This window comes from Ambystoma mexicanum, chromosome 4p (genome assembly GCF_040938575.1).
Source record: "Ambystoma mexicanum isolate Mex_15411 chromosome 4p, UKY_AmexF1_1, whole genome shotgun sequence".
NCBI lineage: Eukaryota > Metazoa > Chordata > Amphibia > Caudata > Ambystomatidae > Ambystoma > Ambystoma mexicanum.
Window position 1 is genome coordinate 277,942,977 of NC_090927.1, and position 15,725 is coordinate 277,958,701.

The 15,725-nt window shown below is 45.4% G+C and overlaps 1 protein-coding gene across 1 annotated transcript in view; it reads right to left on the minus strand.

Moving 5' to 3' along the window:
• Positions 1-205: 205 nt before the first annotated feature.
• LOC138452822 (adhesion G-protein coupled receptor F3-like) overlaps positions 206-15,725 on the minus strand; it is a 496,652-nt gene continuing 481,132 nt past the window's right edge. The window contains exon 17 of the mRNA XM_069605163.1: positions 206-3,849. The gene's annotated coding sequence lies outside the window, so the exon portion shown is untranslated. The remainder of the gene's footprint in view (positions 3,850-15,725) is intronic.

The window sequence follows — 15,725 nt, forward strand, 5'->3', positions numbered from 1 at the left end:
CCAGCAAAATGATTTCAGAAAAAGGTGCAAGTCCTCAGGAAGAGTGATGATTAGTGGAAATATCTGTTAATGAAAATTGCTTAATGTTTAAATACAAACAACAAGGATCTGAGGATTTCTCCAGCTATAGCCACCAATGGAAGCAAATTGTCCCCACATATGGCATTAGTCTTCCGAGTATCAAAATGAGTCACATCGACAAGCGTCCAGTAAAGTGTTTTAATATGCATTTGTAAGAATATTCAGGTATACATTGGTAATAATTTCCCATTTATTTACAAAATTCTGTCAATTGGTGTCCTGCATATGGTGCTTCATCAAGGGCGATCTGTTGACTAATGACATCTAAGGTAAGATACCTCTTGTGGCATTTTATTACATACTTTCCATAAAGTAAAAAAGGTGAAGATACCCGGACCAGATTAAAAAGAGTGCACATTGAGATGGCTGTGCGGTGGACTATGCTCCTTTTCCCACCATTAAAAAAAGGAAAGGTCAACAAGTGTTCATCGTCTCAACCCTCATAGTAATGTTTTTTGGTAACCAACCATTCGTGCTAGCGGTTTAATAAACATTCATGCCAAACCTTCGTGCCTATGCAATTTTTACAGTACAGGGATAGTATCTCTATTGATACCGTCAATGACAAAGTGTCAACAGTAGAATGTTCCCCTAGTTGTCTCTGAAGTTTACATTAGTTCTATTTCATATTTTGAGTGTTTCTTAACTGATTAATATCTGTATCACTTGGGCAGTGCATGGACCTCCGAATGAGCAGTATCTAACAATCAATTTCCATCCATAGTAAGGAATATCCTTAATGGAGTGTAAAACAAAGCCTCATGGGTTTTACACGGAAAACTGGACCATTGATTGGGGTTTAGGATCTCAATGCCCAGGTGCATTGAGAAGACATCACTTATGATATATGTGTTGGAAAAGGGGATATTTGAATTTTCTTTTTTCCAGTGTTAGGACCTTCTCCAAGCGTTCAACCCATTATGCAGATTAGGCAATTGTAGTATACATTGTTTCATAAAACACTTACATCAAATCACGTAATTTAGCTGCACCTTCCGCCGTCAAGTAACTGCAAAATTGAGGCAGTGACATCAACCAGTCTGGTATCACTAACAACCATCAACCATGTCCACGACTTCACTCTGGGCACTTCAAAGATTGGCTGATTACTTCTTCCATAAAATAGGTTTTTCTTGTGAAAGGGAATGAGCTTTCTGGCCATTGCGTATGCTGTCATGACTAATGTAACTTCTGGAAGCAATTCTCTAAACCGCAGATCAACAATTATTTAATACATGATTTTTTTAAAGGAATGTGTTTAGGCACTGTACGTAATAACAGGTATATGGAGATAATAGCGCATATGTTAGAGTTAGACATTTCAAAGAGTACAGTAGTGATTGGAGATGCAGCATAAGTTGTAGGCAATAAACCACAGAACAAAGTTATAACAGAAGTGAACAGAAAATATATAGTCATCATTGCAAACACATGCCATTAGGAAGGGCTTTGTATGGTCTGCAATCTGGGATGTGTGTATTGACATCTGGGTTTATGGACAAATTGTTCCACAATTTATGAACGTAGTAAGAGAAAGTTTGTTTCTGGGTTGTTATTTTTTTTTATGGCTTGCCATACTAACAATCAGACGATGAACTGGATATTGGTTGTTCTATATCCTCCATGGGATGTACATGCGTTGGTATGGTAGTCTTTCTTGCTGTTGCTCAAGGGCCTTGCAGCTAATGTAACACTTCTTAAACATCATTTCATTTTATGTTCTATGAAAAGGAGTAGAGGTGAGCTGGTCAAATTTCCTATGAACAGTGATTATGCGTGTAACACCCGAGAGATGTGAGGGAGGCATCTGGCAAGCGATGGAGCAGGATGAAGCAGTAGCGCTTAAATAGTTGTATGTAAGTGGTGCATTAATGAAAGGTTTATTCTTCCCGCTTCTTTGGAATTTGGGCTATTAGATGTCACATGCGACACTATAAGCCGAAACCATTGCGTTGGAGCACAGATAGGTAGGAATGACATACAGGGGGTGCTCCACAGTCTGTAGGTGTTGTTTGGTTATGTGCCCACCCGTTGACTGCCCATGGCCATGCTATTTCCTGTCCATTTCCACCCATTCATGCCCCTCACCACCCAAAACACCACCTCATGGGAACTGTTTGAGCTCGCTCTAATCAAGTATTACCATCAAACTTTGCACCGAAGGCTTGTCAGTGTTTTTTCAAAGAGGTTCTCTGAGAGGGAATTGCTTAATTGAAGTTGTAAACCTGCAACTGGTATAATAAAAATGTCTTAGCCATGTCTGCCTTCAGCCTCTCGATTTATAAGCACTCTGCGTGTCTGTCCTTCACTGAAGTGCTGTTAATTAAAAGCAAGCATTGGCAAATCCAACAGTTTTGTCTTGAGTTTAAGTATTAAGCTTTTGCAAGACACGTGCTACCGTCAGTGGACGGTTAATACCACTACAGCAGTGCCTGGCAAGAGCCTTTCCCATGCCCACACAAAAGCCCAAACTGTTGGCAATGGTTGTTGGTTAAACACCTTCATGCCATGTTAGGGAGGCCGGGAGTTCAATGATGACAAGTACTTTTTACTATTTTTTCACCATTCATCATTTATCATGATTTTCTAGGCATTGATTGCCTTTATTGCAGCACCTGCCAAAAGCCCCCCTCCCGACTCCCCGAAACATGTTGTCCACTGTGGACATGTGGAATTCTTCATGAAAATATGTACAGCTTTAAATAACTGTGTGGATTTGCAACAATACTCTTGCTACATGAAAAGCGATTTCAAAAGCCCCGAATCCGTACTTTAAGTAAAATGTGCGCGTTTGGGAATGAGAAAGGCTTCTAGTTCTGGTTTCCTCTTTCCTTAAGGACTACGGGATGGGCGTACCCAGTGCACAGATCCTAATCTAAAAACAAATACATAGAAATGCACCGAGTGCAACCCCAGCCTTAACACCTCTGCACTCTATGAAATCTGCTTTGCTGCTAAGCATCTATTGATGAGCAAGCACGAGGTTTTGTATGGTCGATGTTTAATGGTTGAATGTTGTGATGAGGTTAGTGTATGTGTTGTCCGTTGGGATCGTGTGTGTTCGTTTATGCATCATGTTCATTTTTGTGCGGTACAACTCGGAGGACATTGCTAATTATCAATGACATCATTAGGGATTGCTGAATAACATTCACCTGGGCCCCTTTGTGACAGCCATTTTAGCTTGGTCTGTGCAAGGTAGATTGCAAAGGGTTTGAGCATTCTGGATGCTGTCACTACACGGTCAGAGCTACCCCTGGAGCTCATTATTGCTTCTGCACATCCTAGACAATGCAAATAAAGAAGGCTCTTCTTTCTAAGAATATATGAATAAATACTGGGGTAAGTTCTTGTCTAGGACAATCCCTTCTTCAGTCACCAATGATTTTAGTCCGTTTCTTCCTAATATTGAAGCTTTTAAAACATCTAATGCTCATGGAGATTGCATCATATCGTTTAAATGGGAATGTTGGTACAGTATGATTAACATTTTCATAAACCTCTTGCAACCAGATAATTATTTTACATCTTGAACTGATACTTTGATTGCAGGTAATTTCCAGATATTTCCTGTGATGTCACAAGGAGTTAACGAGGCACGATAGCAACGCTCCGCTCCCACCGCTGTTCCCCGCTCTTCCACACGGATACGGGTACTTTATAAAGGAAATTGCGTCGCCGCTGAATGGTAGACGCGGAAGTGTTCATCGATGGACCCAGAGCTTCTTCTCCACTCTGGCAAATGACGGAAATGACGGAACAGTGGAACTGTCAGGAGGTAAAATAAGAGATTCTGTCATGGAAACATTTCCTCCAATTGGTAAAGGAAGCCATTTATAATATCAGAAGATTCATGCTTAAAATAGAAATATTCATGTTACAACTGACTATTGTAATCAACTGTAGGCAGAACCTCTGTCATAAATAATTCTAGTTTTTACATCATACAAATAATCGCTGCTGCATATCACAGAGGTAGATATAGCCCACCCCCAACCTTTGTAGGCATCTCCACCTGGGTAGGTCATGGCCAAGCTAGGTGCCCTTTGTTCTTCGTTTCTTCTTTCATAAGTAGACATGGAGAACATTTCACCAAAATCCCGGAGAAGTAGGATCTGCCATCACACTGGATGTGTCTCCATTGATAATATCACATGAAAATGACATCATATGACCTTTGAACCGGCAAGATGTCACCTTACACGTTTGCAGACATTAAATCTCGAAACGTGCGATTTTACAAAAAGGGTCAAATAAAAGATAAAAACCTGTACACCTTCTGTTTTATCTGCTCTGTAAGATTCTAAAGTGGTTTACAGGCATCACTGTTCAATCCCAAACAAGGCCTGTGTTACCAGTTACTATGTCATAAAATAGAGAGATTTTGGTACAAGGGAGTGTCCTCTACTTCCTAACCCCTAAGCGAATCTGGAATTAATGTCTAGCTTTTGACATATCATCCTCCCCAGGAAGAAAGTTACTCCTGTACACTAGCAGCCAGCACACACCTTGCCAACACCATGTGTCGGAATATTCTCAATCTGGGTTGCATCTATATCATGCACCAGTTAGTGATGTCTTGATTTATGATGCACAGTTTCTCAAATATCTGAATACATTTATTGCCTTTGCTTGACCAATAATGTGTTCTACTCTTTTGGATTTCCTTTGATTTATATGTATAAAGTTGACAAAGAAGTTGCAATTGTATGTATGGAGAACTCCTGTGTGTTTTATGATGAAGTTGAATACCTGCTGTTGGGGGCTGAGGCGGCATAGGGCGGTTCCCCCTGGTGATTCTACCTTGTTCCATGTCACATGGCAGGGGTAAATCACAGTGCTGCAGTGCAGGACAGTTCTGTGGGCCTGGAGTTGTCCAAGAGTCTCTGGGTAGGGCCAGCGCTAAACAAAAATTCGAATAAATAAAAAAAAAAGCTCTGTCTACCAGTTTAGATAGGACAGAGCCAAAAGTCTGGACCTTTGCCGAACCATCAGGGTCGGGGTATGCAGGGGAATATTAATGCACTCCCTCCTCCATTGGGAGAATCCGAAACTTCCTCTGATCCGAATCTCCAGCATGAAAAATTCCACATTGCCCTTTAGAAGAAAACCTTTTCCTTCACTCAGCGATGATAGCGTTTCTGTAGATACAGTTGCAGCTTCACAGGATGCATCAAAGACCTTAATTCATAGAAGCTGCAGCCCCCTCTATGAACTCCCCCCAAGTGTACCCTGAATGTTTCTAGCACCCAATTCACACTCTGGAAATACAGGAGATCACAGCACAGGCAGCACCGGGGAGTCTCAGAAGAGGAGGACTAACATCCAATATGGTGGACAGTCCAGTTATAGGATTGTCCCACCTCTGTGCACACAGACACCCCCGGTGTACTCAAGGACAGCAACCATTCCCAGCCCCCAACCAATGGCAGGTCGAAGTGCAGACTGACTCTCACTGAAAGTCCCACAAAGGGAGGCGGGAACACAGTATACAAGCACACAACCCCAGTTGTTCAGTGTGGGAGCAGGAGGCACAAGTTTGGAGAACTCCGTGGACTGAAGGGCACTTGAAGAAGCAGAGGCTGGAGAGATGGAGGGTTGGGCACAGGTAGAGGTGGAAGCAGTGGAGAGCAGCAGGAAGTGGTCACTGAAAACAGGTTAAAGGTGGGGGTGGTAACTTCAGAAGGAAAAATAGAACATGAGGAGATGGTGAGAGTTAAGAAGGCAAAGCAGGAGGTGATAACTTCAGAAGGAGGGCGGTTAAAGGAGGAGGTGGTAACTTCAGAAGGAGGGCGGTTAAAGGAGGAGGTGGTAACTTCAAAAAGTGAGTGCTTGAAGGTGAAGGTGATGACATCAAGAGAAGGGAGCACAATCCAGGATGGAGTAGTTCGAATATGTGTTCAAGAAATTGTGAAACCCAAATGCCAAGAGGAGGTGATCACATCATAGGCTGGAAATGACACAGAGGAGCTAACAACAGCAGAAGACAGTGAAATGGATGAGGTGCAGGATGGAACTTCACAAGGTTGAGATGGTAGAGAAGGTGGTACGAATAAGGTTGGAAGTGCAACATCACAGAGAGGTGGGGATACTCCGGAGAAGCTAGATCCCGGAGTAGCTTGAGGGTTTGAGTTAATAAATGTGGGGGGAGAAACCAAGACTGACCCAGTGATAACAATCGGAGAGGAGGAAGACAGGATAATATTAGCTTGTGAAGGAGGGGCCAAGGTGAAGGCTGGGAGTAGCTTAGTAGTTAGTCAGAGCAGGAAGGTTCTAGTGGGTCCTGTCAGCCCTAGGCAGGGCCACACACTGGGAGGAGGAACACGCCCAGGTTAGAGAGAGTACTGTGAGATCAGAGAGTTCAGCCTTGAAGAACCAAGGGGAAAACTGATAAGACCAACACCCAGGGAGCCCTCTCCAACTCTCCCTGCCGGCTGCGCCCACTGTCCTCTCTGCTTGAAAGACTTAGCTCCGAAGTGAGTCTTGGGATACAGGGCCCTGGAAATCCACGTCTAGGCCCAACACAGAAGAAGGGTTTGGATCATCCTATTGCCTGCAACTCCAGGAAGGGGGTTCCTTTTCAAAACAATGAACACTTATTTTGAATATACAAAGCGTTCATTTCTTTTCAGTGCAAATCAGTGCCATAATGTTATTTTCCATGTATTGGACCTTGCTGTGGATATGTTTGTGAATTTGCTTTTTCTTTAACACCAGTGCAGATCATGTGTGCAAAAAAGCACAATATGCTAAACAATACCAGACTCCTCTGTATGGTGATCTCTACAGGAGGAGGGTAGTGCACCTTCTTGGGTGTGATAGCGAATGAGGAGATGGTTCAGAACATCCTAGGAGGTCAGGCATAGAAATGTAAATGATAGTATATGTGTTGTAGTTGTGAACCTTCCTGATCTAACAATGTCGATTTGAGTGGACACTTAGTTCAATAAGTGAGTTAATTGGCTTCATAGCCCCGTGTAGCAGGAAGGTCAGAGGCTCAAATCTCAGGATAGCTGATGCTGCCTTCAAACGTTCTGAGAGTGATAAAATAGCAACAACTGTCATCAACAAAAGACATGAGGTCTGCCTTCATCCCACTCTAGCTCTCTGCCAGAGATCTTTGAGTAGTATTTAGAGGGACATCAGAGTCAATTATCTGCCCTGTGATGCTGAGAATTCCCTTTTCTGTCTCACTGTTCTAGTGCATGCTGTACATGTGTTTCCAGCTCCCTGCTGTCTCTCTGTAAAGCCACAGAGAGCATGTATGTTATTCTGGGACCCACGGTTTAGAATGGCAATTGGGCTGTAGAAGCCAGTGTCAGAACAAGGTTAGCCAATGAGGGCTGGGATGCCACAATGGCATACGTCATATTGGATGGGAAAACAGGAGCAAATCAAGCTGAGATATCTCTGCATCCAGTACCGTAGTAGGGAACACAGGCATAGCTGGGAGTCACAGTAGCAGCCTACCTTCCTATGGCAAGGTGCACAGGAACTGGCAGTGCCAGTGCAGTGGGAGCCGCACTGAAACATACAGTTATGTCTGGCAGACATTTTATTGGTATTAGGTAGAATCCAGGGCCTGGCTCAGACCAAGAAGCAGATGCCCCAGAGCTTTAGACTGCTATCCATGATGGGACCACAGCCGTCACCTGGTATGCAACATCAACCAAGAGATACCAACGTCTTGCTCAGTAATACGGGGAGTGCACATTGAACACTATCATGAAGTCCATGAAATGCAGCATCTATATGACTACATGCAGCTAAATGGAAGAGGAATGAAAATATTTGCTAGGCTACTGAAAGGCACATTCGTGGATCAAGAGTCTTTGAGACGCACCTTTCCAACAAGTCACACCCAAAGCCGGTCCCAATGAAACAACAAGACGACTGACGACCAATGCGGGATCCCCAAACGAACAGAATGGCACCCCCAACCGAGCATCAGAGAATTACCCCAAAACAGAAACAGAAAGGTCAGAGTCCCACTCTAGCCCATCCACAAAGTGGATCAACATAACACATGGATCCAAGGACTCAGAGCTACAGAATATGAATGACAATCCACAAAGGCTTATCCCAGGATGGAGACAGAATATGGCTTTCACCCCATAGCTAGGGGGCTGACATGGCCGCTAACGGCCCGCCAGCCTGAGCTATGGTAGGTGAGGGCTGTGGGCTGTTACCAACCATGTCCACACCTCTGCCAAGGGTGTGAAGGCCATTCGCACCCCGAGGTTCATCCAAGGTGCACTTTTTTTTCTCACCTTCGGGAGATTGGCTGCTTGTGCAGCCAATCTCCTGAGGGAAGAATACGTTCAAAAAGATGGTCGCCGCCATAGGGAAAAGGGACTTAGTTCCTCTTCCATTTCTGTGGTGGTGGCCAGGATCGGAAAGAGTGCAGGGACCGCAGCTCAAAGCATTGGTCCCGCAGGTAAGTTGGTGAGGGTGTGGGGAAGGGGCCTCCTTGATTTTGGAAGTTGGGGGGAAGGTAGGGAGGCAACAGCAAGAGGCTCCATGTTGCTGCCTCACATAAAAAAAATACATTGGCAATGCCAATAGTTTTGGCGTTTACTGTTGTTCTTTGCATTATGCATTTATAGGCACCACTTTCAAGGAGGAGAGGCTAAAGTTTTAAAGGAGGATGCGATAAGGGATGTGCAGGTGTGCAAGAGAATGAGAAGGGGAAACAAGCAAGGGATGAAGCCATTGATAAAGGGTGCCATCGATGATGGGTAAGAGGACATATGAGCGAGAAAGGGCGAGAGTTGTAGACTAAGAATTAAAGCACGTGTGAGAGGAAGGATAAGAGGGTGTAGAGCGAGGGGGTAGGGTGGATGGGGGAATAGAGGTGGTAGGGTTGGTGGGGCCAGAAAGAGAGGGGTGCAGGTCCATAGGTGAGGGTAAAGAGAGAGAGGGGACAGGGTTGAGTAGAGAGAGGGGGTAAGGAGGGTAGGGAGAGGGGTGGGGTTGGTGGCAGGGGTTAGAGAAAATGGGGTAGAGGGAGTGAGGGTGGGGGTAGGTGAGGGTAGAGTGAATGGGGTAGGGTGGGGTTAGAGAGCTTAGGGGTAGGTTGAGTGGGAACGGATAGAGAGAGTGGAGGGGGTGAGTGGATGTAGAGAGAGGGGAGGGGTAGCGAGTGTGGTGGGTTGGATGAGTGGGTAGGGGTCGGGGAGGGGGGTGGGGCATGGAGGTAGTTGGTTGGGCCTTAAAACATGAAAAACAAAACAGACATTGCCAATACGTGTTTAACCACTGTTAGCTCCGAAACATTTATCAATATACCCAGATTTGTAATCTCCTCAGATTTCTATATACGTCATATATATGCGTGATGTAATATATCAATAACCTTCCCATGTCTATCATTTCCTAGAAATGTTGCATTGCCTTGGTGAAACATCAACATAGCTTCATTAAAAGCTGCTTTGCCGGCAGCACAGAGTTCAAATAACCGCTATGGCAGGCAGCCAACTTTGCTCACGTGATTCAGAGCACAGTCAAATTGCATCTCAAATGCGTCTCTTTGTATTGATGCAAAGTACGTACTTATACCTCGATACAAGCCTCCACAGAGCTTCAAAGCACTATAATAGCCCCTATTACACTGTTTAGATGACGGTGGAGCTCAATGGGACGTGCTATAAAAAAACTTGATTTTCATATTATTTCTGTTTTTAATTATGTAGCTATGACTTTATGATTTAATTTTTGTATTTCTGAAGACATCTAAACAGTTCAGTGAAATATTTGGAGGCTTAGCTATTCAATTAATCACATTGCAAAAAACAGCCCCAAAAATGGCAAATCGCATGCATTTAATCGTCTGTCCAAAACAAACAATGAATACATTTCTTATATTAAAAACGCAGATGTTAAAAAGCTAGAAGTTACAGCACGTGTTGTGCTTCCGGCGCGGGGTTGTACAGGGCTCACACCTTGTTGTGGGTGGCAGCCCATTTAAGGCAGCTCCCACACAGGTAAACGTCACCAAGGATGACGTAAGGAGATTGGGGGGTTGTCAGCGATACGGCACTTAATCCTTGTAATTGAATAAAGAAGGTACTGTGAACCTACGCTGGTGTCTGCGTTTAATTTGGGGAACATTCCAAGCACCCCTAACAACTGCCAATGAGGTACGTCCCACCAGCAGTCCTCCTCCTCCACACGCTAGTGATCCCACTAGCCATTGATCCTCCGCTCCTGCATGCGACGCACCCAGTGTTTTCCCTTTCGTCTGCAAACACGTGCGATCCCGCCATGCATCCTGGACACTCCTACCTCCGAATTGACACGGCGATCCTGCTGTGTCCTCACCTTCCAACCAACCTGCTAAGCTTGAAAAAAAGATTTTTTTTTCTCTCCTAATCCTCACTCCTCCACTGTCATCTTCTTCATCCCAGTACCCCCTTTTGGACCTACGAGGAAAACACTGTGGTGATCTCACCACCAACAAGTGCCTGCAATCCAGACTCGCATGAAGTAACTGGGGTGATCCCACCACCAGACAACGCCGGAACACAACCACAAGCCAAAGGGGAACAACAATAAGAGCAGCACAAAGCGGATACTGTGTGAAGCATCAAGCAACAAAATCATGAGTACTGGGGGAGACCAAGCGACGTCCAGCACACTACCAGCACCAACAGTCACAAGGTCCACTGCCACGACATGGCGCATGCCCCTGCCTTTCTCAATGACACCTCAAGCTGATAAAGGACCAAGGTGGGTGGAATGGCTAGTGGATTTCAATAATTTCATAGATGCTGCAGGGGAAGAAACCTCCCCACGCCTGCGAAGCATGCTTATTAATACGGCGGGCACTGAAATAAAGACGCTGATCAAAACCATTCCACCAACGGAAATCACTGACTTTGCGAGCCTCATAACGGCACTAAACAAACGGCTCGTCATTGCTCCCAACAGGGATTATGAAAGATATGTCTTCAACCAGTGTACACAGCGCAATGACGATACGGTAAATGAGTTCATCACAAGACTTCGTGTCAAAGGTGCGCATTGTCAGTTTGATGCGTTTTTGCTAGATGATGCGATTCGACTCAGAGTGATTGAAGGATGTGTTTCGGCTGCACTACAGAAACAACTTCTGAAGAAACCTGTCACCATTGAGGAAGTGAGTGAGATGGCACGAATACTGGAGAGAGTGGAGAAACATGCCTCACACATGACAAGCAACACAGCCACCAAACAAGACAAAAGTGACATCATAGCAGCGATCCACGCAAGCAACTTCAAGGGTAATGAAAGAAGTAGTATCACAAGTAACACACTGACCCCACGAATGCAAAGGCAATGTTACAGATGTGGGATGGTTTTTCCGCATGCTGGGGTTTGCCCTGCTCTTTCCCAAAAATGTGGCAACTGTGGCCGGGAAGGACATTTTCAGTCTGTGTGTAGAGAAGGAAAATCGTATCCCACACCACGCATGGGTGCAGCCCCGCAATACAGAACAATTCAAAGAATGTTCCCAAGTCAAACTCACCAGCCGCGTTCCTACCAGCAAGGCCCGAGAAGGTATGTGCGGGTGGTAGAGGAAGTATACCCTGAGGATGACAGTCAGGAATATAGGGCACAAGAACAATACACGCAACTGTGTGATGAGTATGACGGCCCACCTCAGGTGCGACAAAGACCTCCGGTTGAAACACAAGGAAACTTCGACTATGAAGGTGAGCAATACGACTTGTATGCCCAGGATGAGTTCGTCAATCTCATTATGGATGAGGAGGAAGCTCAGGAGGCACGCAGAATACAAATAGACATTGGCAATAAACAATTTTGTTTTCTGATTGACTCAGGTGCAACAGTGAACATAATGGAGGATAAGGAATTTCAACTACTTCACAACAAGCCTACACTAACCCCATCAACCTCAAAGTTATATCAATGGGGAGCAGATGCCCCGTTGCACAGTGAAGGCTCTTTCAAAAGAAGACTCACATTTGGTGACAAGGTCACCAGCACAGTCATTCAAGTCATCAGGAGCCCCACCAAAGGGCGATGTCTGCTGAGCTACAGAACAGTGTCATGTCTAGGACTAATCAACATACCCATCCGAGACCGTGATGTCATCAAGTCATCAGAGACACATATCGAGAAACAAGGACATATATACAATGTAGACACCACCGCCATCACAAAGGAGGACATTATCAGAACATTTTCACAGCTGTGTCACAGTCTAGGCAGGATGAAAGGCCCGCCGATCAAGCTACACATTGACCCAGCTATCCGACCTGTCCCGCAACACCCGTGCAGAGTAGGGTTCCATCTACAAGAGGCTGTCTCAAAAGAGTTGGATCAACTGTTATGTAATGACATCATTGAGCCAGCCACTGGCCCTACGTCGTGGGTTTCCCCTCTCGTAATCGTTCCAAAAGAGGGTGGTCGTCTACGGCTATGTGTGGACATGAGGGTTGTCAATACAGCCATACAGCGGGAGCGTCATCCTGGTCCAAAAATCGAGGACATGAAAGTCCAACTAAACAAGTCGGTTCTCTTCTCTAAATTGGATCTCACTCAGGGCTACCACCAACTCGTGCTTCACCCTGACCCACAACCCATCACCACATTCGCATCACATGATGGACTATTCCGCTACAAGCGGTTAAACTTTGGGATCTCCTCTGCCGCTGAAATTTTTCATGAAACAATCCGACAGATAATACGTCCCATCAAGGGGACCATCAATTACAGTGACGACATCTTAGTCTTTGGAAAGTCACGCAGTGCACACGATGAAGCCCTCCGAAACGCGTGCAAGGCGGTACAGGAAGACGGACTAACCCTCAACATTGAGAAGTGTTGTTTCAGTAAGGCCAAACTCAAGTTCTTTGGCCACATCTTTTCAGCGGATGGAATGACCCCTGAACCGGACAAAGTTTCGACCATCTTTCACTTAGGAAAACCGACTCAAGTTGCAGACGTAAGATCATTCTAGGAATGGCTGGATATTGTGCGCGGCACATTCCACATTTTGCCTCCATCACCGAACCCCTCAGGCACTTACTACAAAAGGATGTCACATTCACCTGGACTGATGAGTGCCAATTGGCTTTCGACATGATCAAACACTCCCTGACGGAAGCTAGAAAACTAGCCTAATTTGACCCCGAGTGGCGCAATGAAATAGTGGTCGATGCCAGTCCGGTGGGTCTAGGGGCCATCCTTGCCCAAACCAGTGGACAAGACACTCATCCAAGGCATGTGGTTGCATATGCCAGCAGCGCCCTGGCCCCTCCAGAATTCTCCCAGGCGGCTGTCTGGGCGTGTGAGCACTTTCACAATTTTATTATTGGGAAGAAATTCACAGATCATCAGGCCCTACTATCCCTCTTTGGCAATCCGCGTACAAAAATGCCCCCCAGAATTGAAAGGTGGGGAATCCGCCTACAAGAGTACGACTTTGACATCATCTACCGACCAGGTGGTGAGAATAACCCCGCGGATTACCTCTCAAGGCACCCGGTTGGCAGCCTAACACCAAGGCAAGGTGATTCGGAATATATCATCTACGTCACTGCAAACGCACTGCCGTCTGCAATATCCATTGAAGCTATTGCTGTTGCGTCGGCCGCAGACTCATCCATGGCTCAAGCAATTAGCCTTACAGAAAATGACAAATGGAAAGACTTACGCAGAGCAGTCCAAAGTCACCCAGGGGCATGCATAGATGAGATCGAGAGACTGGCCAGAGTTCAGGCTGAACTAGCGGTACAGGACAAGTCCATTCTGCTACGAGGTTACAAGATAGTCATTTCCATTACACTGCACTCAGAAATCATCAAAACTGCTCATGAAGGTCATTGTGGACTGGAGAACACAAAAAGACAGTTAGGATGTAATGTCTGGTTCCCCTTCATGGACGATATGGTCGACCGGTGGGTCAAGAACTGCATGGAATGCCAGTGCACAGCAAAACCATAACCCCAGTGCCTCTCAGAGTAACCACAATTCCTGAACATCCATGGGAAAGAGTTGCGGTCGATTTCTACGGACCACGGGAGGAAGGTGATTACCTACTTGTATTCATTGATGAACATTCCAGGTTTCCCATCGTGAAACCTGTCAAGTCTACAGCATTTGCCCATGTCGCTGCCACATTCGATGAGGTTTTTAGCGAGTGAGGGATACCGGACACAATAAAATCAGATAATGGCGCACCTTTCAACGGACATGAATTTGGAGTGTTCGCAAAACACATGGGTTTCCGCCACCAAAGAGTAACACCAAGATGGCCACAGGCGAATGGGATGGCAGAAAGGTTTATGGCATCCATCAAAAAGACCATACAAAGGGCACGCATAGAACGGACCGACCGACATCAAGCACTATACAGGATGTTGAGAGACTACAGAAACACGCCTCATGAGGCCACTAACAGAACCTCATCAGAACTCATGATGAAGTACCAGGTTAGGACCAGATTATTCAAGAACCCATCAGCATGGCCCGAGGCAGACCAGGAAGACATCAGACGAGATGACGAAACAAAAGAAAAAACACGGGAGCAGACTGACAGAAGAATTAGTGTGCAGACAAAAGAGTTCCAAATAGGAGACGACGTGTGGGTTCAAAAAGTTGTAACAAAAAAGACAGACCCGCAGTTCTCACCTGAGCCACTACAAGTAGTTGCTATAAAAGGAACTATGATAACAGCTGCAAATGGAGAAAAAGAAGTGACTCGTAACAGTTCCAGATTTAAACATGTCACAAGAGGAGCAGAAAGCAAGCCGCCCCCCGATGATCCAAAACCCAGAATACAGAGACAGTCATGATGAAGCTTGGAGAAATTGGACATTTCCAGCCACCATAGCCATAAATCCGGGACTCAAAGGCAAATCTTAAAATATGTGACGTTACTAAAGTACCTATTGTATTTCGATAGCTCCCAAATATATAATGCACATGTCCCTATTTCTCCAAACAGAAATCCTTTCACTATAGCTTTTAAATCAGAAGCCATTCCTTCTTCAGCTGTGGGAACCCCTAACGGGGACCGCACGCAGGAAGTGCACCTGCGATTCCTGAAGAGCACGCAGAAGTTTCTAAAGTCAGGCTGCTTATTTTTGTGTGCTTAAGCTTTGAAAGGAAGGGCCTATTGGAGCCCATCCAGTCAAATACGAGAATTGACAAAATATTGTATTGACTCCTGCATTTGGGTGCAAGAGCAAACTGACTGGTGTCCTTCTAGTTTGTTTTTAAGAAAGATATTACTCTAATGGCACTAACGCCTGGAATCGGCCGAGACATTTTCATAGGTTAAACAAGAAATGTAGAGGAAACCAAGAGCTTTCTCTTGCGGATCCTAACAGAAGAGCTGACACCAGCGACCGGTGACCTGAGCAGTAACTGCGGGTGCAGGGTGAGTAGAGGAGAGGCAGCACTGGTAAATAAACATTGCCCCAGTAACCCGAGCCCAGTTCCTTACCTCTCGATGTTGTACAAGCACTGATCGTGCGAGGATGGGCTGGGGGGCTGCAGGTGTGCCGAACATGCCTGATTGGGCTCACAGACTTTGCTGCATATGGAGAACAGGGTGCATTCAAACAACAAAGGCAGCTCGTTTGCCTCGTGAATTAAGTTCATGTGTCCTGAGAGACACAGAGATCCTCAGCAGG